The sequence below is a fragment of the Rhipicephalus sanguineus genome, chromosome 9, assembly GCF_013339695.2.
Source record: "Rhipicephalus sanguineus isolate Rsan-2018 chromosome 9, BIME_Rsan_1.4, whole genome shotgun sequence".
Taxonomy (NCBI): Eukaryota; Metazoa; Arthropoda; class Arachnida; order Ixodida; family Ixodidae; genus Rhipicephalus; species Rhipicephalus sanguineus.
In genome coordinates, this window is record NC_051184.2 from 70,509,285 (window position 1) to 70,530,046 (window position 20,762).

General features: G+C 46.2%; 1 long non-coding RNA gene across 1 annotated transcript; it reads right to left on the reverse strand.

The window, feature by feature from the left end:
* Positions 1-13,935: 13,935 nt before the first annotated feature.
* On the reverse strand, positions 13,936-15,734 carry LOC125759753 (uncharacterized). Its single transcript, XR_007417388.1, has 3 exons — positions 15,625-15,734; positions 14,348-14,531; positions 13,936-14,055 (listed from the first exon to the last, which is right to left on the reverse strand). It is a non-coding gene; the product is annotated as an uncharacterized LOC125759753 (long non-coding RNA).
* Between the last annotated feature and the right edge of the window lie 5,028 nt (positions 15,735-20,762).

Sequence of the window (20,762 nt, forward strand, 5' to 3'; positions counted from 1 at the left end):
ATGGTGAAACGCGCGCGCACCTTTGAGGGAGATTGTAGACTCAAACCTTGCTGAGAGCTCAACTTTCTTCCACGCTGCATGAGATGCCTTCATCTTTGTTATCGTCTTGCGATTACTAAGCGAAGGCGATAGACATTTAAAAGGACGAAGCCGCCTTAAAGGCGGCCTCGTCCTTTTGTATATTTATCGCTTTCGGTTGTACAGGCTCTCCGTCTAAAATATCACGCGATAGCAGTATACTCACCGTTCGCAATGTTTACGCACTGCCAAGGGATGCGGCCGAATGACGAACCTTCGAGTGCCGCGTGCTCGCTCGGTGACGCGATCACCGGAGCAAAGTTTACCTCTGCCGAAGATCCGAGCGTAAGAATACGTAGCACCATTCGGCTCCGAGGCACGAATGGCGCGAGTCACGTTGAAGCGAGCTGCCCATAAAAAAGAATTATAAGTGTATTCCCGATGCCTGTTAGCCACTTTTATTATATAACAATATATTTTAAACGAACCATCACTCGTTTTCCCTGGCACTTCGTCGGCGGCACTGCGGAAAGCCGAAGAATGCGTGTCGAAACGTGTAAACTCACAGCAGCACACGATCGTGCCGCCCGCGTGGGCGCTGCATACTTCCGTTGCCCCAAGGAACAGTGGCGACGCAGTGAAGCGGACTTACGGGCCCGCGCCCAGGCACGCCGCGAACGCTCAACATAAATTTTTGTTTCTCGCCTAAAACAAAAAAACACTCCGATTAAACTTTAATCTCCTTTGTTTACTCTTCCCAACGAGACCAAGAGTGAATTTTTACTTGGACCGCATCCCCACTCTACGTGTGCCTGAACGTGGGTCATTTCACACATTTTTCAATGTTTGTGCCCCTTCCACTTCGAAACTACTCGGTCATCGACTTCAATACTTTTTTGACACGCTTACTGCCATATATCCAGCCATGTGATATAGTCCTATTTTGTCTGTAATATTCGTAGAATTTTTAAAAAATAATCAAAACGGGCGCAGAATTGCAGCCTTGCGTCACCGCAAAGCACATTGTGAGACACAGTAGTAGTCGTCAATGGGCGATAATAAGATAGTGCCATTCCTTTTTATCTAAACAGCAGATATTTAGGCGTTCCGTAAAGTATTGTATTTTTTAGAGTATTTTTTCGCAACCTATGTTTCACCCACTATGGCAAAATTCATATCACTGTAAGAGACAAGAAACATTTTTTTTTTCCAGAAAGTACTTTCCGAGGGCAAATAGTGCACTGATATGAACGTCCACAATTTTTTACAATACAATTGGAGAGGGTCGAGCGCAATCTTTGGGCCGTTTGGCGTGGAATGACCCCCGCGGAAAAAAAAAGGATGCAGTGATGCAAGAGTGAAGGGGCGTTCACACTTGGCCTCGAAGGGGGCAAAAGCGACAAAGCTCACCCGAATTCCACTCTTTTCGCCACCTAAGAGGCCGGCAAACTATGCGGCGAGCGCGATGCCAAAAAATCGCTCCGACATCAATTTTTCCGTCACATGATAGCGGAATGCTTTTCCCTTTCGCGGGAAGCCGCAATTCGGCTGCACTACATACAAACTACGCGGTGTAAACATCCGGCATCAAATTCAAAATGGCGGCCAAAATTACGGTGGTTTGAATCGGCGCTATCGCGAATTACCTGTGCTGCTTGACGAAACTCACAGGCTCTTCAAGGACGCGTTCCCCAAGAGCTTGATTTGCATTAAGATTGCCGAGAAGATGAATCAGCAGGAGGTGGAGCAGCAGGGAATCGGCGTCCTCCAACTTATCTCGCTTTTGCACAGCCGCCGCCGCTGAAGCAACACCTTGAAATGCGAAACTGTTTCTTTTCCGTGTCTTGCGTGCATAACTTGAATTCGGTACGAGGTAAGAAGCTCAGGTAACGGGCAAAATAGAATGCATCCTCTTCATTTGTTAACGGTGTAGATGGAAGCGGCAACAGCGGCGGCGGCGGCACGGAACAGCGGCGAACAAATGTAAACGTTCTCGACGGACGCGGACTCCGTTTTCCGGTCGCTCTGGCGTTTTCTTTCGCTTTTCACTTCTCAAGTATGAATGCATCTTTTAATCGCGGCGGTGTTTCTTTGCGCATAATTTAACCGCGCAAACACCGATGAAACTACCAATTAGAGAGGACAAAAAAAAAAGGAATATTCTACGTGTATGGAAGCCTTACCTGTTTTTCTCGTTCTTCCCGATGGCTATAATGACGAAGGCATACGAATTGAAGGTGTTGATACCTTCATTGTCTTCTATAATAGGTTGTCTTCTTAATAAGCTCACTTAACTTATTACCTGATGCCTACTATTGAAAGGGTGTTCATCAGTGGCATCGAGTATCAATGGTTAACACTCACAGTGTACATTTACAGAATAAGAAAAATAGCGACGTCAAAATGGATGCAATGGTTCGGAACAAAAAATGATACGGAAAAGATTGACAAACATGGCAAAAAAAACAAAAGAAAGGGAAACCGGAAGAAAAAATTGCTTGGTAACGCAAAGGGCTGCGATTTGCTACTTGAAGCCCAAGCTGGATGCCCGAGGACAAAAACAAACTAGAGTAAATATTCCCTACAGCGTGGTGCATACGTCTAGTACAGGAAAAGTTCGGGAACTACTATAGACATTGTGACGAAGGTCAGGATGTCCGCCCAATAATACCTGTGGAAGGCGTGCGTCTTGTAGAGGTTCTGAGTTTCAAACTGGATGCAATGATTTTCTGATCAGCGGTTGATATATTCCAGACAAGCACGTTTGGTATGTTGTAGGAAAAAAGCAAACGAAATGTTATAATCACGACGCTAGCTGTACGTAATAGATGGAATAACGCACGATTGTAACGAACAGGTTACGTGACGAGTTCCCGCCACGCTGTTTGAAACAGGATGCTAATGCAAATCAGCATCATAATATACCATCATCCATCTTCAGCGCCAAGTTCCGTACGCTCACGCGATTATCTAAGAAAGTGAACGGCAGGCTGAGTGACGTAGCAGCTTGATTGGCAAGAGAGAGAAGAGAAAGAGAGAAACAAGGAAGAATGAAGAAAACAAGAGAGAAGGTAGGGAGCTTAACCACAGACACGCGGTGTTTGCTACCCTGCACAGGCGGAAGGAACAAGGAGGAGGAAAGAGAAAGAGAGGAGTGATTGACAGAGGCATGCGCACTCATGGCTACAGGTGGTCGCACGGACCTGGGATAAAAGAAAGCCAGAGAGGTTGGCTTCTCTGCACTGTGGAAGAGGAAGGGGTATAGCAATTTTAGAAGAGACGAGAAACCACAGTGTCGTAGTCTTCGACGCAGTAACAGTTAAGTGCTTGACGTCACAAGTGATCGATCAGTCCTGTGGCCATCAGAAATTTCAGCAATGCTTTCGCTGCTTTTCGTAGCTGTGATGCGTTTCCCATGGTCCCGTGATCTTGTAGACGGTGAAGCAATTTCCGTTTAGGTGGTTTAGAGTTGCACGGAGCTTCAACCTGTCGTCTTCCTATGACAGAATGTGCTCGATAGCCTCCTACAAAGCGCAGTCATTGCGCTCGGTGGCATCGGCGATTTGAGCCTTAAATGAACGTGCTCCCGTAAACGCTCCATCAAGACGTAGACGGCACAGCTTTGTATCTTCCCTCGGAGAAAGACCAGGTAGCAGCCACAGTCGCAGCGCTGGGTCCAGCGGATGCAAGCGATGGTGAGTGACATCAGGTGTATACGACTTTTGCAGTGTCATACTGGGTGCTGCCTTAAGCGTCGGGCCGCTCCAATCCTTGAAAAAGGCGCACTACAAGGTTTCTTCCTTCGTGCGCTTGCCTGCCGGCTTCATCGACGAGGTCGTTGCGAAGCATACTACTCCTGAAGGGGAACATCTGCGTTTGGCTACGAGCTGTGCCAAGGGGTACATTCCATTCATTTTCAACTGTGTTTTGGTCATTCGCATGCCAAAACAGCTTTGCGTACAGAAAGACCCTCTGCAGACAATATGCCTAGCACCCTGCTTGCGTTGTTTTATACACCGGGTTTGGTTCCTTCACGCCCTCCCATCTACGTCTCCAAACATTGCACACGCATAATACTAAGCTTCCTACTGTCTCTTTGCTTTATAGCACTCAGAGGAACACAAGAAACCGAGCCCCTCAGATGTCTTCATTGGTCTCGGAGAGGTTGCTTTGGTAATATTTACAGGAAACTGATAAAAAATATTGCTCCCAGAGGAATGGCCCCCACATGGGTCGTGACGTAGAGCTAGCAGAAATGTCCCGTAAGTGAGATCATTTTTTGTTTCTTTATTTTTATTACCATCATTGCATACGGATTTCCAGCAGAGCGAAGAGGCGCGACCTTTATTTCACGTAGCGTTCATCTCTACTCGTCCTTAACATGTTTGCGGGCACGCCCAGCCGCAAGAACTGCATCGAAGAGATAAATGGCTCTTCAGCGGGTCATTTGTCAAACGCCGTGCGTTCTGCTCTAGTGCGGGCGCAGCAAGAAAATACACGCAAGAAAAGAGAAGCGCGCTTTCCAGCTCACTGCTCGCTCGATACGCGATCCGACCGAGGACAAAATGGCTCGGTTCTAGCTGCGTCTATGTTATTATTAGTGAGCACACTCTGAAACATCTGAGTGTTTTTGTAGCATTCGTTAGCACCCCTAACATAAGAATACGAAAAGTAATTGTACAAAGTGCTCATTGATTTTGGTCACTGATGTCAAAATAAAATTACCAAAGTAATCATGTAGCAGAGATGAGGAAATGCTTGTGAAAGTGTGAGCTCATGTCGGTAGCTTTAGGCCATTAAATGCGTTCGAACAATGTGCGCTTATTGAATATGTGCCTTGCTTCATGAATAGACTAATGCCTGGCTAATGATCAAGGAAGGCGGTATTTCAGTCCACAGTGTGTGGACAATGTTTTGGGATATCTTTGCGCTGCTGTTACTGACTGGCCAACTTGCTGTAATGGTGTAGTGCTTTCCTTGAGTTTTAGTGAATGCATTCATTTTCTAGGTATGGCAAAAATAGTGTAATCTGCAGTTGTAGAAATGCGTTGTTCTTTCTTTGTATCTGCTCGTCTCGAGTGCTGTACACTATGCCATTAAGTATAGAATAACAGAGAGCTGAGCTAGTTGGTACGTATTCATTCTAAAAAGAGACAGGGCGTGCAAACACGGACACAAGAAAGAGATCAGGACACCACAAACGCCGACTAACAACTGAAGAGACGCACAACGGCTGAAAAGAAAGAAGGCACGAAAACTTGTCTGCGCATGCCCATGCAACCGGCGAACCTATCAATCCGGCACGCGTGGCGGTCTACGTAGAAGATAACTGTTAAGGCATTTGATTTCATCTTTATGCAAGTTAATCGACGGTTGGCTCACGCATGCGCTACCACTATTCTCGATATGCCATGCTTCAATCATCAGGCGCGTTTCTTCATTTCTATGCCGGTACAACACTGCGCATTCATCGAATTTTGGCGTGCACTTACAATCTCGACAATGTAAAGATAGATTAGAAGGTGAGCCTCCTGTTAGCGATCTCTTATGTTCCAACAATCTCTGGTTAATGCATCTGCCCGTCTGTCCTACGTAGAAGCGGCCGCAGCTGAAAGGGACCTTATACACCACACTCGTACGGCAATCAGTGAATTCGTTGGTGTGTTTTACGAAACAATTATCGGTCCGCTTCTTGTCTTTTACTCGCTCATTCTTCCTCTACACAGCGGCACAAATCTTACCTAGATTATTGGCAGCCGTGAAAACAACATTAACGCCGTATCTACTTCCTACTTTCTTTAGCCTGTGAGATATGCAATGAATGTACGGAATACCTACGACACGTTTCTTCCTATCGCTTTCTGCAACCATGCTCGGACTTAACACAATAGACTTCTTTAAACGCTCAGCGACCGTGGCCACTGCATCACGAGGATACCCTACATCTAAAAGACGCGTAACCTGTGCGCTAAAGCTATCACTCATTTTGTGCTCACATGACTTGGTGAGGGCTGACTTAAGGCAAGACATGGCGATGCCGTTTTTTACAACCTTCGAGTGCTTCGACGAAAAATTTAACAGCGGTTTGGAAGATCTAGGAGAATACTGCCAGCACACGTGGTTCTTCTGGAACGTTAAGGAAATGTCTAGAAATTGTATTCCATTATTCTGAGGCACCTCTTCAGTAAAGCTCAGCCCTCCTCCATTTAATTTAAATTTTTCGCTCACGGAAGTTACCACCTTTTCAAAGTCCTCATCACTACAAAAAATCAAGTAGTAATGGCCGGCGAGCTCGGCCATTAAGTACTTTTCCTTCGCTTCGCTAGTCTGCTTTCGAAACTTGGCTGTTAGTGATTTTGTGTACGATTGGCCACTCTTTGATTTGGCCGTACATATTTCTTGTCCTGGGCTTACTGCTTCCTTTAACAGCCATGAAACTTTAGCTCGGCTTTCTTTTTCTTTATCCGAAAGAGTTTGTGGGCTTCTTCGGTAACAATATGTTTTATATACAAGAGAGAGAATAAACTTTATTGCAGAATTAGAGTGCGTGGCTAATCCCGGGTGGAGCCCTCTTGTAGAGCCCCACTGGCCACATTTTTGTTTATAGCCACCGATAATGCCTTTCACTGCACTTTACTATTGCCCGTACTTACATGCAGAATTGGAGAACCCTGAATAAATGGATGCAGGCAACCATGTAGCCAGTATTGGGCAAATAAGGGAAACCTCGGGAGAGATCAACCCTAAATATGGCGGAGTAGTCACCAGGGCAGTCTGCATAGACCAGTAATCGGAAAAAGTAGCCCTGCAGTGAAAATGGCCGTACTTGCATTATCACCGCCACGCAGTAACCCTAGTAGCACGCAATGTTGCCACAACGTTCAAGCCACTTTGCCAATATTGCGGCGACGATGTGTCAGCATTTGGTGCTACTAGGGAACTTGTGTCATCGCGAGCAGACAGATACACTGAATTTGTATTTCGTGTGTCTACAAAGAAAAGCTTTTTATTGCAATAGCAATTATATGGACAGTCTCGGCTGGATTTTGCCGTCGCCGTTGCCGTCGCCGCCGTCATGCACCGTATATTGTATAAGTATGTATATATATATAAAAGCCCCAAAGAAAAATAGTTCAGAAAACGCTTCCGAAGCGCGGAATCGAACCAGGGACTTCTTGCTTCGCAGCGAGCGATCCACTAAGCCACGAAACGCAGATCCTCCACGTAGCTAACGGCGTGCGTTATATACACACCCTTTACCGCTGGACGGACTCAGAGACGGCAGACGATAATAAACGTTTCTTCATTACCAGCGAGATGGCGCTAGGAGCGCGACGGGTTCATTTAAAAGTCGTCGGCGAGCTCGGTCGCTTCTTCTTATATTTGCGCAGGGAGAACCTTGCCCTTCCGCTGTCTGCTCGCGCGGTTTTCTCGTGGTGAGGGGAAGAGGAATGTTTCAAGCTTTCACCGTGATGTCCGCGCTCATGTTACGGAGCGTACGAAAGTCACTCGAGCTGAAGGGACGCCGCGAAACGAACAAACAGAAGATGAGCGCGAACTATCAAGTGTCACAGCTCGACACTTTTTTGGTGGCACGATCACCTGGTGACACTCTTATTTCTCTCCAAGGCGTATACGGTCGAGCACTTCCGGTTTTAAAAGTAATCATAAGGCATCTTCTCAAAAATAGAAATTCGTGGTATTGGTTGAAGTAAAGAGGTACATTGAATACATATAACGCCGGAGCATAACTTTAGTTAAGGTATGGGCCAATTAACTGTCAAGATAATTCATGAAACTTAATTGAATGAGTTCAGTGCAAGAGCAGATGGTTCTCTTGTGAGCAGTTGGAGTCGTTGCAGAATATGGCGGTAGAGCTCAGCCCCACGGTTTTTTGTACGTGACCTCTGAGATCTACATCGGAAGTACGCCATCCGTAAAGTTAACCGAAGGAATACAGCAGGGCACACCATAAGATGAGTGCCACAAGGCGAGGACACACCACAACACGAGCGCCACCACGTGACACCAAAGTCAAGATTAGGGTTGCCTTCAGAATATTTTTAATGCTGGATGTTCTGGAAAAGTAACCGTGGAGCGAGAAAACAAACAAAAATTTAAAAAAAGGGTAATTAGGAACGACATCGCGCTTTCACGTGCAACAGGATCGCGTTCGTCGTGTACTTCATTACGTCATTTTTATCCAGTTTGTTCGCTAATGTAAACACAGCCCGTGTCTGCAGTAACTAACACCACGAGACAGAGACTAACACCACGCTCAGCCTCGCTCGTCTTCTCTCGGTAAAGTGAGTCAACCAGAATAGACAAACAGGCAAGTTACGGGTCTTGCTCTGTCCTATCGCACGCACTTGAAAAGGCGATGCCATTCGCAATTTCATTGTACGTTTGTTTGCTCCCTGCGAAGGTATTATTCGGACGCTCATATTATAAAAAAAAGACGCTTATTCATAATGCGCACGAAGATGCGAACAGAATTTGATTCGATTTCGATTTTGTTTTTCACCACATCAGTATATTCACGTTGATTATGAACTGTGGATATCATAGGGAACAGCAGACGGCTAAAAAAAGAAAGTAAGCTATTTCCCGTGGGCTACACATTTTCCCTTAGTCGGGTTTGATGCTTATTCACTGGGCTCTTGTGTTGATCTTTGGGTTTTCGCGTTTTGCCACTCTTCCGCGTATTTTGAGATAGATGAGTGCCGGTTCTTGCCAACTGACTTTCATTTCCTTATCTGCCTCGTCGAATAAATTTATTAATACGGGTCACCACATTTTCGTGCTCTTTATCTGAATCACCGCGTCTGCAAACACAGACTATACGGCAGCTTATAACTGCAGCAAAAGCAATACGGCCGACGTGGCATCTCGCGCCTTGTTGCGTGGTTGCAAGACTGGACGACATATCTTACAGTATCACTGACCCAGCAAAAGCAAGGCCACGTCAAGCCACGGCCATTTTCTCTTTCTCATTCATTCAACGCTGATGCGACTGGAACCGAAATAGCGGCATGGCTAGGTCGGGCCATTTTGCGCAAGCTGTCTGCAGGGAGGCGCTCTTGCGATAGTGCCGCCATCTGGTGGGGAGGTCGCCCGGGGCCGCGACCAAGCAACGCCTCTTGGGGAAAAAATAACAAGGTATGTGCGAAAGAAAAACAGAGGGAGAAGTAGATGATGAGAACAAAAACAAAAAGAAGTCATTGTATAGTGGACGAAGATGGTCCACCGATTCGGGCCGCCGATGGTCCTTTACGATTATGGCTTTCTTCCTCCCTTCCACTTGAACTTTTGACTTCGGTTTAGTTTGGGGCGATTTTGAAGTACCCCCTCTCCTCCTTCTTCAGTGGTGGTCATTTTGCGACGTCTATGTAGATTTGACCAAGCCCCAAATCTCGCGAAAGTTGGAGCTCCGTGAAGAGGCCCGAAACGCAGCGCCCTAAATCAGTTCAATCAAAAAGTTTTGGATGTCACGTTCGTTGTTACTTATAGTTTAAATGAGTGCACTCACTCTGGGCCCTTCTCGTCGTAGTACATCTTTATTTGCTTTAGTGACCTAGACAAAGTAAGTCTGAGATAAGGCGAGGTCTAAGAAAACTCATAAACCAAGCTGGCCAAGAAATAGGAAAAGATCTACGATGATTACACGGATCTGTGAGATTGTAATTCAACGTGATGAATGGTGACAGCGCAAACCGAATAAGATAAAAGCAAAAAAAGACAAGAAATACAACGAGTAAAATTAAAGAGTTGTATCATATATCGGCAAAAAGAACTGCTATGATTCAACGCGGGTAAACCAAGTTTGTCGAGCGGTAGCTCGGCTTTGCTTGCTGCCGTTTCATGGGTTTCACAGCCGTTTCATGGGTTTGGGCTGGGAGGAGAAAAGCTCTAGCTCTAAAGAATTCGGTTGGTTGTGCATTACCCCGTTGCATGTCCTGCGCACTTCGTGAAAAATAAATATGTCTGCAAACCTATTTATTTTGTTTAGCCGGTTACAGCTCTACGTTTCTTAGTAACATGCTCATGCAGACGAAGGCCATCTGAGAGAGAGTGAAACAACTTTATTAAAATAAGGACCTAATTGCTGTCGCGAAAACTCACAGGGTCCCTTATGCATTCGCTAAAGACGACTCAAGGGCGAAAGACACCTTCTGATATTTTGTTCAGTCGGTGTACTGATCCTCCCCCACCACCCTCCGAAAGATTTCTACACCGCACGTGGTTTTGCACTGCCTCCGGGATCGGCCCACCTTTGACCAAGCGACTGTGTCACGTGATGTCGTTATCATTTGACGTCATGGTGACATCACACATTTAGGCGATATGTGACGTCATGACGATATATGGTGATGTCATCGCGTGATGACGATTTTTCGCATCACTCGTGTTGACAACGCCGATGAATGATTTTCGCGTTTGATGAGGCATCTAAGGCTTTCGCCAACGCCGCTCGGTTGCTAGTTACTGTGGGTGGAGCTGCTCTCCCAAGGCCCACTGAACTATTAGCTGCCAACGTATAAAGCAAAATTAACTACCAATTTCGGCGAGAGAAACAAAAAATAATCAGCTATTATTATTATTATTATTATTATTATTATTATTATTATTATTATTATTATTATTATTATTATTATTATTATTATTATTATTATTATTATTATTATTATTATCCGTCTCATCCGTTTATAAGGCCTCAGACTCTAGCACTGATATCACACAACAGCCCAAGGCGGTTAGCTCATCCAGTGCTTTGTCGCTGGATGAAAATCTTATCTGCGAATGCATTAAGCGCTTAAAACCATCCTTATCATGTGGGCCAGATGGCATCCCCTCCGCCATACTAAAAGCTTATGGTAGTATATTTGTCCCAGTACTAACTACGATATTTAATAACTGCCTGGACACTTCCACATTTCCAAGCATGTGGAAAACTGCTCGTGTTTTTCCAGTATTTAAGTCGGGCTCTAAAACAGATGCTTCTAATTATCGCCCGATTTCTCTACTATGTGCCACATCAAAGATCTTCGAGCTGGCTCTTCACGACATATTGTCTTTTAGGGTGAAAAACTCATTGATTCCTAATCAACATGGTTTTTTCGCTGGCCGCTCAACTACCACAAATCTTGCTAGTTTCATGACGCAGATCTCCACACCTATTTCTCAGAGAGGACAGGTTGACGTAATTTACTGTGACCTGAGCAAGGCTTTTGACGTAGTCAGCCACACGCTGATTATGGTTAAACTTGCGCACTTTGATGTTGACTTGTCAGTTGTGAATCTCCTGCAGAGCTATCTGCTCAATAGATATTGTTATGTAGCCGTAAATGGCTTAACGTCTTCTTTGTATAAAGTGACTAGTGGGGTCCCTCAAGGGTCGGTATTAGGCCCACTCCTATTTTTAATTTACGTTAATGATGTTTCTTTTGCCATTCGTAATTCTTCTTTCCTCTTGTATGCCGATGACATCAAGATTTTTAAGGAAATTCATTCAGTTAACGACTGTCGCTTGCTGCAGTCAGACTTGCGCTCTTTTTCCGAATGGTGCGACGGTAATAACCTTTCTCTGAATACCTCGAAGACAAAATTCATGTCTATCACTCGCAAAGCATCTAGCGTGTCATTTCAATACTCTGTCAATTCTGTGCCGTTATGCAAGGTTTATGAAATCAGTGATCTTAGTGTTGTTGTTGACAGCGCGTTAAACTTTTCTTCTCACGTTAAGCGTGCTGCTATGCGGGGCCTTCGTTCTCTCGGATGTGTTTGTAGAATATCTCGAGAATTCAGGTCTCCCATGGCCCTACACAAATTGTACACGGCAATATGTCTTCCGCAACTTGAGTATGCGTCCGTGATATGGAATGGCATTGCTCAATCCAGCGGTAACACCATTGAACGAGTCCAGAAAAAATTCCTCAGCATATATAACCATCGCTTTGCTAAAAATGACTCTGGATCTCGTTCAAGTACTGCTGCATTATTATCACTGCCATCACTTCACTGCCGACGAAATCGCTCTGATCTCTTATTTCTTTACAAGCTAGTCCACGGTATCATATCCTGACCTGTACATCTCAATTGTGGTAATTTTCGAATTCCGCGTAAGTTAACCAGAGACGACAGACCGTTTCATGTACCCGCCTGCTTCTTCCAACACTCTACCGTTCACAGAATACAAAGTCTCTATAATGTTAATTTTCTTGATCTTGACGTTTTTCATAGCCCACAATCATTGTTTTTATCCGAGCTTTGCACTGTTTTGACATAGTGTGGCACAATGTACAAAGTCTTCCCTTCTCAGTCTTTCCACATAGTTGTATATATGCAATCTAATTTTTTATGCCCCGTCAATATTTCTCGTGTTGTCTTATTTTACTCCTCCCCTTTTGTGTTCATTTCTCTTTGTCTACGTGTTTTTGCTCTTTTTATTTCTGAAAACTGTCTGTATTGTATTGTTTATTTTTATTGTTTTTTTTGCGTGCGCCAGCACAAAGACCTTACGGTTGTTCCTGGGCACGTTAAATAAATCATTGATTGATTGATTGATTGATTATTATTATTATTATTATTATTATTATTATTATTATTATTATTATTATTATTATTATTATTATTATTATTATTATTATTATTATTCCTAATAGTAGTATTAATGGCAAGAATCCGCGATTAGCTCTGGCAGTCTCTGCCGTAGCTAATCGCGGAGGCCATGGTTCAGTGCCCACGCGGAAATATATTGTTCGGCCGCCGCTATTATTTTTTTTTAGTGTTTCTTCTTTCTTTTTTATGCATTTCACTTCTATTACTACAAACTGTCGGTGGATAAATGAGTGAGTATAAACTTTATTTAGGTCCTGAGGAAAAAGAAAGTGGGGCCGAAGGCCCCGCCAATAAATTCGGCGGCTCCATCCAGGTCGGGGCCGGTAGACAGAGTCCTTCGGCGACGACCCGGGCCCTCTGGACAGCCTTGAGCCGAGCGATGAGCTCCGTGCTTCTAAGCGCTATGTGCCAGGTGGACTGGTCAGGAAAGTCCATTCCCGCATTGGCACGGCACAGCCAGAGTATGTGCTCGAAGTTGTATTCGTGTCCACGGTGTGGGCATTCAGTAGGAAGGTCAGGATTGATCCTGCTTAGTGTGGTTGGTGCAATGTATGTTCTAGTCTGCAACTGTCTGCAAGTGACAGCCTGTGCTTTATTGAGCTTTGGTTGAGGAGGAGGAAAAGTTCGTTGCCCTAACCTACGATGTGAAGTGAGCTCGTGGTATGACACGAGCGGGCCTTTGTAATCTACACTCTAAGAAAAAAAAGAGTATGCATGACTCTTTTCGGCGATTTCTGACTTGCCACGTATAGGACTCTCTTTAAATAGTCACGGTGACTCTCTTGGTGGGTCAGGGTCGGCTCGCTCTAGGAGAGTCCCCTGACCCTCTTGGAAGAGTGGAAAGACTCTAATCCGAAGGATCACGTTACCACTTATAGGGAGGCAGACGACTCTTGCCGGTAACGCTCCTACGGGGGTCAAGTGACCCACACCGAAGCGTCAAGCGACTCCACAAGTATTTTAAGCTACTCATTGGACCCTTGCTCTACTTTTGCGCGACTACTGTTGAAAATAGTGGAGTATTCATTTTAAGCAAGTCCAATAATACTTGCCGTTCTGCGCAGCGACTGCAAAAAAAGAATAGTTCAGTTTTAGCATTAATTTAATAAAACTCGTCAAAACAACACATATTTTCCAGCAAAGTTATATAGAAAGCGCGTAAAGATGGCTTTGATTTCCAATTAAGAAGTTTGGGTATTCCTCATTTACATGCTTCTATGAGTATAGCCAACTAAAATGTGTGACTGGTGTGCATAGTGCCATATAGTGCAAAATAAATTGCAGAAATAGGCATCAAGTTTCAATCTTTATTTCTTATGATTAAGAATAAATCGAAAAGTGGTGACGGCTGGAGGCATCAGACTTGTGGCTTGCTAGGTTGTCGCTCCTGTTCAGCGTGAGCACCATGAAAAACGGTATCTGAAAAGCAGAACGTGATATTATAATAAGAAATGAAATTGCAGTAAAGGTTTGCGAAACCTACAAAATAAGTGGTTCACATAGACACAATGAAGGCTCACAACACAACAACAAATGCAAACACGTATGGTAAGGAACCAAGTTTTTTGCCGCTTTCGTGTAAAACAACACTTGCAAATAGTACCTTTTGTAACACGTCACTTGGCGACAAACTTGCAGCAAAAGATGATGTGAACCTCTGTTAAACAACAAACGAAATTGGTTTAGGCTCCTGTGCGCAGGTGTCACTCACCTCTTTTCCTACGTCGTCTTGTCCAACCAAAAGAAATGTAGGACCGACTGCCTCGTTGACAGGGCGAACGCCGCTGTTGATTTTCCCATCACGAGCGGTGAGGCGCCAGACCAGAGCGGCACCTTCGTTTCCCCGAGTGTGGCTGTCAACTGGAGTGAAGAGGCGGGAGAAGTTATCCGGTATTCTGGGAGTAACCAAAACACACACATTATTTGTATTTAAAACCACCCTTTGTTCAACACACCGTTATTGTACACACATCTGCCACGAGTGTTTAGTTCAAATTTCGCAACGAAAACAAATTTTCACGTAAAAGGCAGCGGAAACCTTGTGTCGCAATACGCACTGGCTATACACGAATGAAAGTACTTCTTTTCTGAGAAATCGCTTCAAATTTAGTTTCAGAATAAACACGGTTTTGCGCCGGCTTACCCCGACTCCCAAGCACATCCTTCGGCAGTCAGGGGCACGCCGTCAGCGGTTACTGACCGCATGTTTTACAAACGTAACCCATACTCAGATAAACACATGCGAGTACGAGGGCCCGAACGACACCCAGCGCGTGCGGACGCAGTCTACGTCGAGATCAGACATGTCATATGCTAGAATTAGCACACATAACTCCCACAATCACGTACACTCACTTGATTCTGTTATAGCGTCATCGCAGATGTTGGCAAACCATGAAAACAGCAAACAGTAACGAAGGAAAAAAGTGCACGGCGGCGGCCGCAACAACGGGCGCCGACGAAAGTCTCTAGCTTTTTTGACTTACCGGCGAGGCGTGTCCAACTTGAATGACTACCGCGTACGTTCTGGAAGCCGCCGTACTATATCTGCACCTCAAACTACCGTCTTTAAGTCAACAAAAACCATTATATATAGTGCGTGTGAGCGTTCTGTACACAGGCTTTCATTTTTTTCACGTTCCCACGCGCGGAAGCACGCAGCACACTCAAGGTCAATGGAAATGTTATTATGAAGTAGACTAAAGTGCATCTCAAAACGACATCTTGCACCTTCAGTAGTGCAGACACAACGTGCGATCAGCAAGAAATGACCCTTGATAATTGCTTGCTTTGCTCACTTTATGGGAGCTTGTACAGCAACGCGCATAACGGTGGCAACTCGTTAACTGACAGCTTTAGTTGGGCATCCGCAACAGCCCCGCGGATACAGGCTGCTGTTGGAAATGGCTCGCAGATAACTTCCGCAGAGCTGCTGCAGACGCCCAGCTAAAGCTGTATAATTAGTGCCTACGAAAGCAGTACACTCACCGTTAACTGGCGCCCGTTGTCCGTATCCGCAGCTCCATGAATATTCCGCCCTCCAAGCGTCACTTCGTGCTCGAAGCCGGCGTCAACACCACCGAAGACGCGCATGAACATGAAACTGATGAAACTTCAAGACACGCAACCCGTGCTATCAACGCAACCACGCAACGCATTCCAATAGACGAGGAGACTGAGACTGACTGAGACGCTGAGACGACTGAGAGAGAAGCCAGAAGCGGCGCGCCACCCCGGCGCCAACCCCGTCTCCGTCGGCGAGCAACGCGCCACAACGGCGCCAAAGGGCAAGCGCGCGATATTTCATGACGGAAGCGAATCGAAACGCGCCTCAGGAGCGTCCAGTGACTCCTTCCAAACTGCTAACTCTTTTTCTCTGCCTGTACGTTCCAAAAGGGGTAACATGTACGCCCGAAGAGAGTCACGGTTCCATGACCCTCTTTTGACTCTTTTTTTTTTTCTTAGAGTGATAGGTTCCTCCAGGCTGGGTGAAACGAGGGGGCGGGCAGCAGATGCCGAATGTGAGTTCTCGCGCCAGTTGGTGTGCCCGCTCGTTCGGGTTGCGGTCAGGAGCAGGGGCGTAGCCAAGGGGGGGGGGGGGTTGGGGGTGTTCAAACCCCCCCCCGAAATTTTTCAGTTTTGCTTGCGTATATAGGCACACACACATACAAACGCACGCACGAACATACATAAAGTATGGTTGAACCCCCCCCCCCCCGAAAAAATTTCTGGCTACGCGCCTGGTCAGGAGGTCCTGAAATGTTGCCCTTATGAGCTGGGAACCAATGTGATCTGTTAGGACGGGAGCTTGTCTTCTCCCGTTTCTTGCAAGAAGATTTTCTTGAAAACCACAGCGACTTTAAGAAAGACGAAGGCCGCCGAATAGTTTCGAATGGCTGTCCTGGAGTCCGAGTAAATGACGGAGCCTCCCGTGCAGCTTCAAAGGGCCATCGCGATGACAATTTCTTCTGTTCCATGAGTGAAGTTGGTAACTACCGTGGCTGGCGTCAAAGCCTACAGAAGGAATCCGCTTTGCCGTTAAAGAGAATCTGTACTGCCGTCGTTTGCGGAGTACCATGAGCAAGCCGCCATCTTTCACTTAGGCAATGAACAGGGAGGTCTCGTCTCCCGAATAACTCTTACATATAAACAGGTCAAAGAGGTAGCTTAATAGACAGCAACTATGTAGGTGTTAACACCACAAGCTATGTCCGTCGCGAAAATCCGCTGCTATTAAGTCCGTGCATTGGCAAGTCCATGCGTGCGGCTACGCGTAAACATACTCCTGAACACACAGTCCCGTTTACCAGATAAAGATGTATTTTTAGAGCAATAGCGTGTGTACACATACTCGTACACAATGCTGTTTACAGGGTATACAGGTATTTCTGTAGATATAGGGCAAGCTCGGACGAAGTAGCAACCGGCTGGCAATACCTATGGGGCTTATATCAGTGTCGTGTTCCTTAATGTCACCCGGAGGTGGCTCAGGCACTTAGCTGGTGCTGTTTCATATATAGCGAAGACAAATTAAGTCGTTCGTACTTTCTGTTTTACTTTATTTATTTTCTTTCCTGTTTTTCTTTTTTGGTCAGTGTCAACACGAAAACAGGATTCATCTCTGCCGCTCCGTTGGTCACGTGGTTAAAATAGAAAGAACCTAGGCTTGACCATGTTGATAATACAGAGTAAGTTTTTCTTTGCGCACTGAACAAACATTATGAAAGGTGCACGGTCGCAGCGCTATGTTCGTGTGTATGTTGTCTTATATTCTTCAGTATGCTGTAGAAACTAGGATTTTAAGTAGAATAATAGAAAATATTTTCCATCATCAATAACACGCGTCTGCAAGCGACATTTTTTGCTATAGTTAGAAATATTGACAGCAGTTGTGTCACTGAATTCTGAATGAGCAACGAACAGCTAAGAATTCCGGGTTTTACAGACCAAAATAGTCGTGCGATAAGGAGGTGCGCCCTAGATGGGGACTTCGGATTATTTCAACATCAGGAATTTCTTAAAGGCCATAGAAATATCAGTGCACGGGTGTTTCCGCATTTTCCCCCATTCAAGATGCAGCCGCAGTGGGCGCATCCCAACACTAGACATCGTAATGCACAGAGTGACGCCTAAACATCAAGGTATCGCGATGAGTAATAATCATATTAATAATCATTGCTGGCCCGACCGCCGACTTATTTACAGCTCTCTTCCTGTCCTCCTATCTTTCTTTCCTCTATCTCTATCTTGCTCCCGAAGCAGGCGGGCGTTGTGCCCCTAGGGTGGCAGTTGTCAGACTGTCCCCGCACAATTTCGTCTGCGTCTTCGTGTTCTTTGTTTTATTTCGACAGCAGTTATATGGACAGTCTCGGCTGGAAAATGTCCGTCCCCATCGCCGTCATTCACCGTATATGTATAAGTATGTATATATATAGAAAGGCAACAAAGAAAAATAACTAAGAAATTCTTTCCGACGCGCGGAATCGAACGGGCGACCTCTCGCTATGCAGCCCGCCGCGTTAGACGTTAGACCACGACAGCACCGTCTCTCAGCCTCCTAACGGCGAGCTATTTATATACACCATGTAATTCAGCATGCTTTCTTAGTGGCCACATAGATGGCGCGACGTGAGCGCGTGTTGCGCGCTTTAAAGATCGTCGGTCCACCCCTGCGAACGCCGTTGCTGTTCGCTCTACAGGGCGTCGTCGCTTTCGTGCGCTTATCTCAAGGAAAGAAGGGGCGGCCGGTGGGGTGCTTCGCTTTGCTCGCTGCAGCGGCCGCGTTTGCGAAAGGAGAGCGCTGTTCAAACAGAAATAAGCAACAACTGTGACAATTAGTTCGCGCTCGTCTTGTGTGTACCTGTTCATTTGTTTCGTGCGTCCTGCTTTATGTTTGAGCAGTGCGCTTCAAGTGTCGAGCTGTGACGCATTAGTTCGCGCTCGTCCTGTGTGCGTTCTTTTCGTGCGTCCTTTGGGCTCGAGCGACGCGCTGGTAATTTCGAGCTGCTTTCCGTTCTTCGCGTTACATTACAATTTATTGCTATCGCAATCATTGCTTCGCCGTTGCGGCGAAACTGTGACTTTTTTAGATGCGAAGTATCTGATAGAGGAGCTCAAACCGGTGGTAGTGGTGGTGGTGTGCGGCGTGACCACTCTTGCTGCGCAACCGCAAACCCTCTCCACATACCTCCTCTCCACACACCTCCTCCCCACTCACCCTCTCTACTTCGCCTCTCCCTCTTCCCACTCTCCACCCTCTCTCCACTCCCCCTCTCCCCTCCACCTCTGAAACTCGGGCTAGACATGCCGAAACGCTGCTTCCCATCGCCTCATGGTATTCTTTAGCGGGAGATGGTGTGCCCCCCTCCTGCGCAACGCCGCGATGAGCGCCAGCGCATGCGCGTCCCCTCCCCCTCTCTCACCTCTCCTACGCTCCCCCCCTCGCGCGCCTGACGACCGCGTTCTCCGCTCGCCCTGTGAGAATTAACCCAAAACTAGGGAAGACACGACGCGCGTAGCGTTTCTCTTCGCGTTCCACGACGCGAGGTCGGTAGCATGCCCAACGAACGCCAACGGAACGCGATCGTGCAAGTTCTCCGGCTTCGCATCGCCTCATGGTCCCATTTAGCGGGAGATGGTGTAATTGTGTGTGTGTGTGTGTGTGTGTGTGTGTGTGTGTGTGTGTGTGTGTGTGTGTGTGTGTGTGTGTGTGTGTGTGTGTGTGTGTGTGTGTGTGTGTGTGTGTGTGTGCGTGTGTGTGTGTGTGTGTGTGTGTGTGTGTGTGTGTGTGTGCGTGTGCGTGTGCGTGTGTGTGTGTGCCAACCAAATAATAATAAAAGCAATTCACTGACCATTACGATACGGCCTAATGCGAATCCTGAGCGCAGCATCGTATTGGGATAAAGACTTGTGGCTTCATGCTAGAAATGGGTGGTTGTCTATTTTCCCTTTCTTATATTTTAGCTTTCCGCAAGGTATCGACTACGCCACAAATCATAATTTTTCTGGGGTGGGACAGCACCCACTACGCCATTATTCGTATTTCTGCGGATAAGCGAGATACCCGCTACACTTCTGTAAGGTATTATGTGCACTTTGTTGATGCGGCATGTGGCTGATTGATTGATTGATTGATTGATTGATTGACTTAAATAACCTTAACGAGGTCCAGGGGTACGCGCCCTAGCTCGCAGTGGGTGACTCCTACGTCGGGACCGACAGGCCAACCCTGTCGGCCACTTCGCGCGCCTGCTGGACAGCCCAAAGGTGGTCCAGCAGGCGAGAGAAAGGGAGAGTCCAAAGGTGGTCCATTTCAGCGAGAGAAAGGGAGAGTCGATGCAGTAAAGGCAGGTAGGTTAACCAGTTCACTTTTCAAGCAAGCAAGGAGCCGTTTGCGCTTCTCTTCCAGTGGTGTGGACGATTTTGTGTGTGTATTGAGGGGCGAAGGAGGGAGGGGGGCGTTAGATTTCGTTCTTTCACATTTTGAGTATTCTTTTGTGCGCACACGTGCCGTTCGCGAAAGTAGATACCTTGAGATTAGCAGAACGCCATCGCGGGATAGTCTGCGGTTTTCGTCGATGGGCTGCGTATTCGTTGCTTCCTCGCTGGCGAATTACACAGGCTTGACTCTTTTATCCCTGTATTGATTCACTTACCTGCTGTTTGTACCGTTCGTTAAGTCAGCATTTTTTCCACCTCAGCTTTCTTTTATGAATTAACTGGTGAGCGTCAGCGTATCAGCCAGTCATACTTATTCATAGGCCTATTCTTTCAGGTGTAGAATCTCGGAGTTATGAGGAATACCTTGCTCACTATTCCTTGCAGAATCAATTGGAGTAAACATTCATATTTGTGGTTTTGCGCATGTGAATGTAATTTTAATCTAAATAGTTTATAGGGGCTACTGACATGATTTTACGCAACAAAAGAAAAGAAATAGTGTAGGAGGAGTGGCCGAGGCGTCATGCTTCCGGATCGTAACCCGAAGCTCCGAAGCCCTTAAAGGTCTGTCGCGATGTGTCTTAACAGCGAAGCCGTTTAAGCCGGCCGTAATTACTTTGGTGTTTACATACAACTAGCATCATCAAGAGCGGGTGTGTGCCACAGAAATTGGGCAAATCCCACTA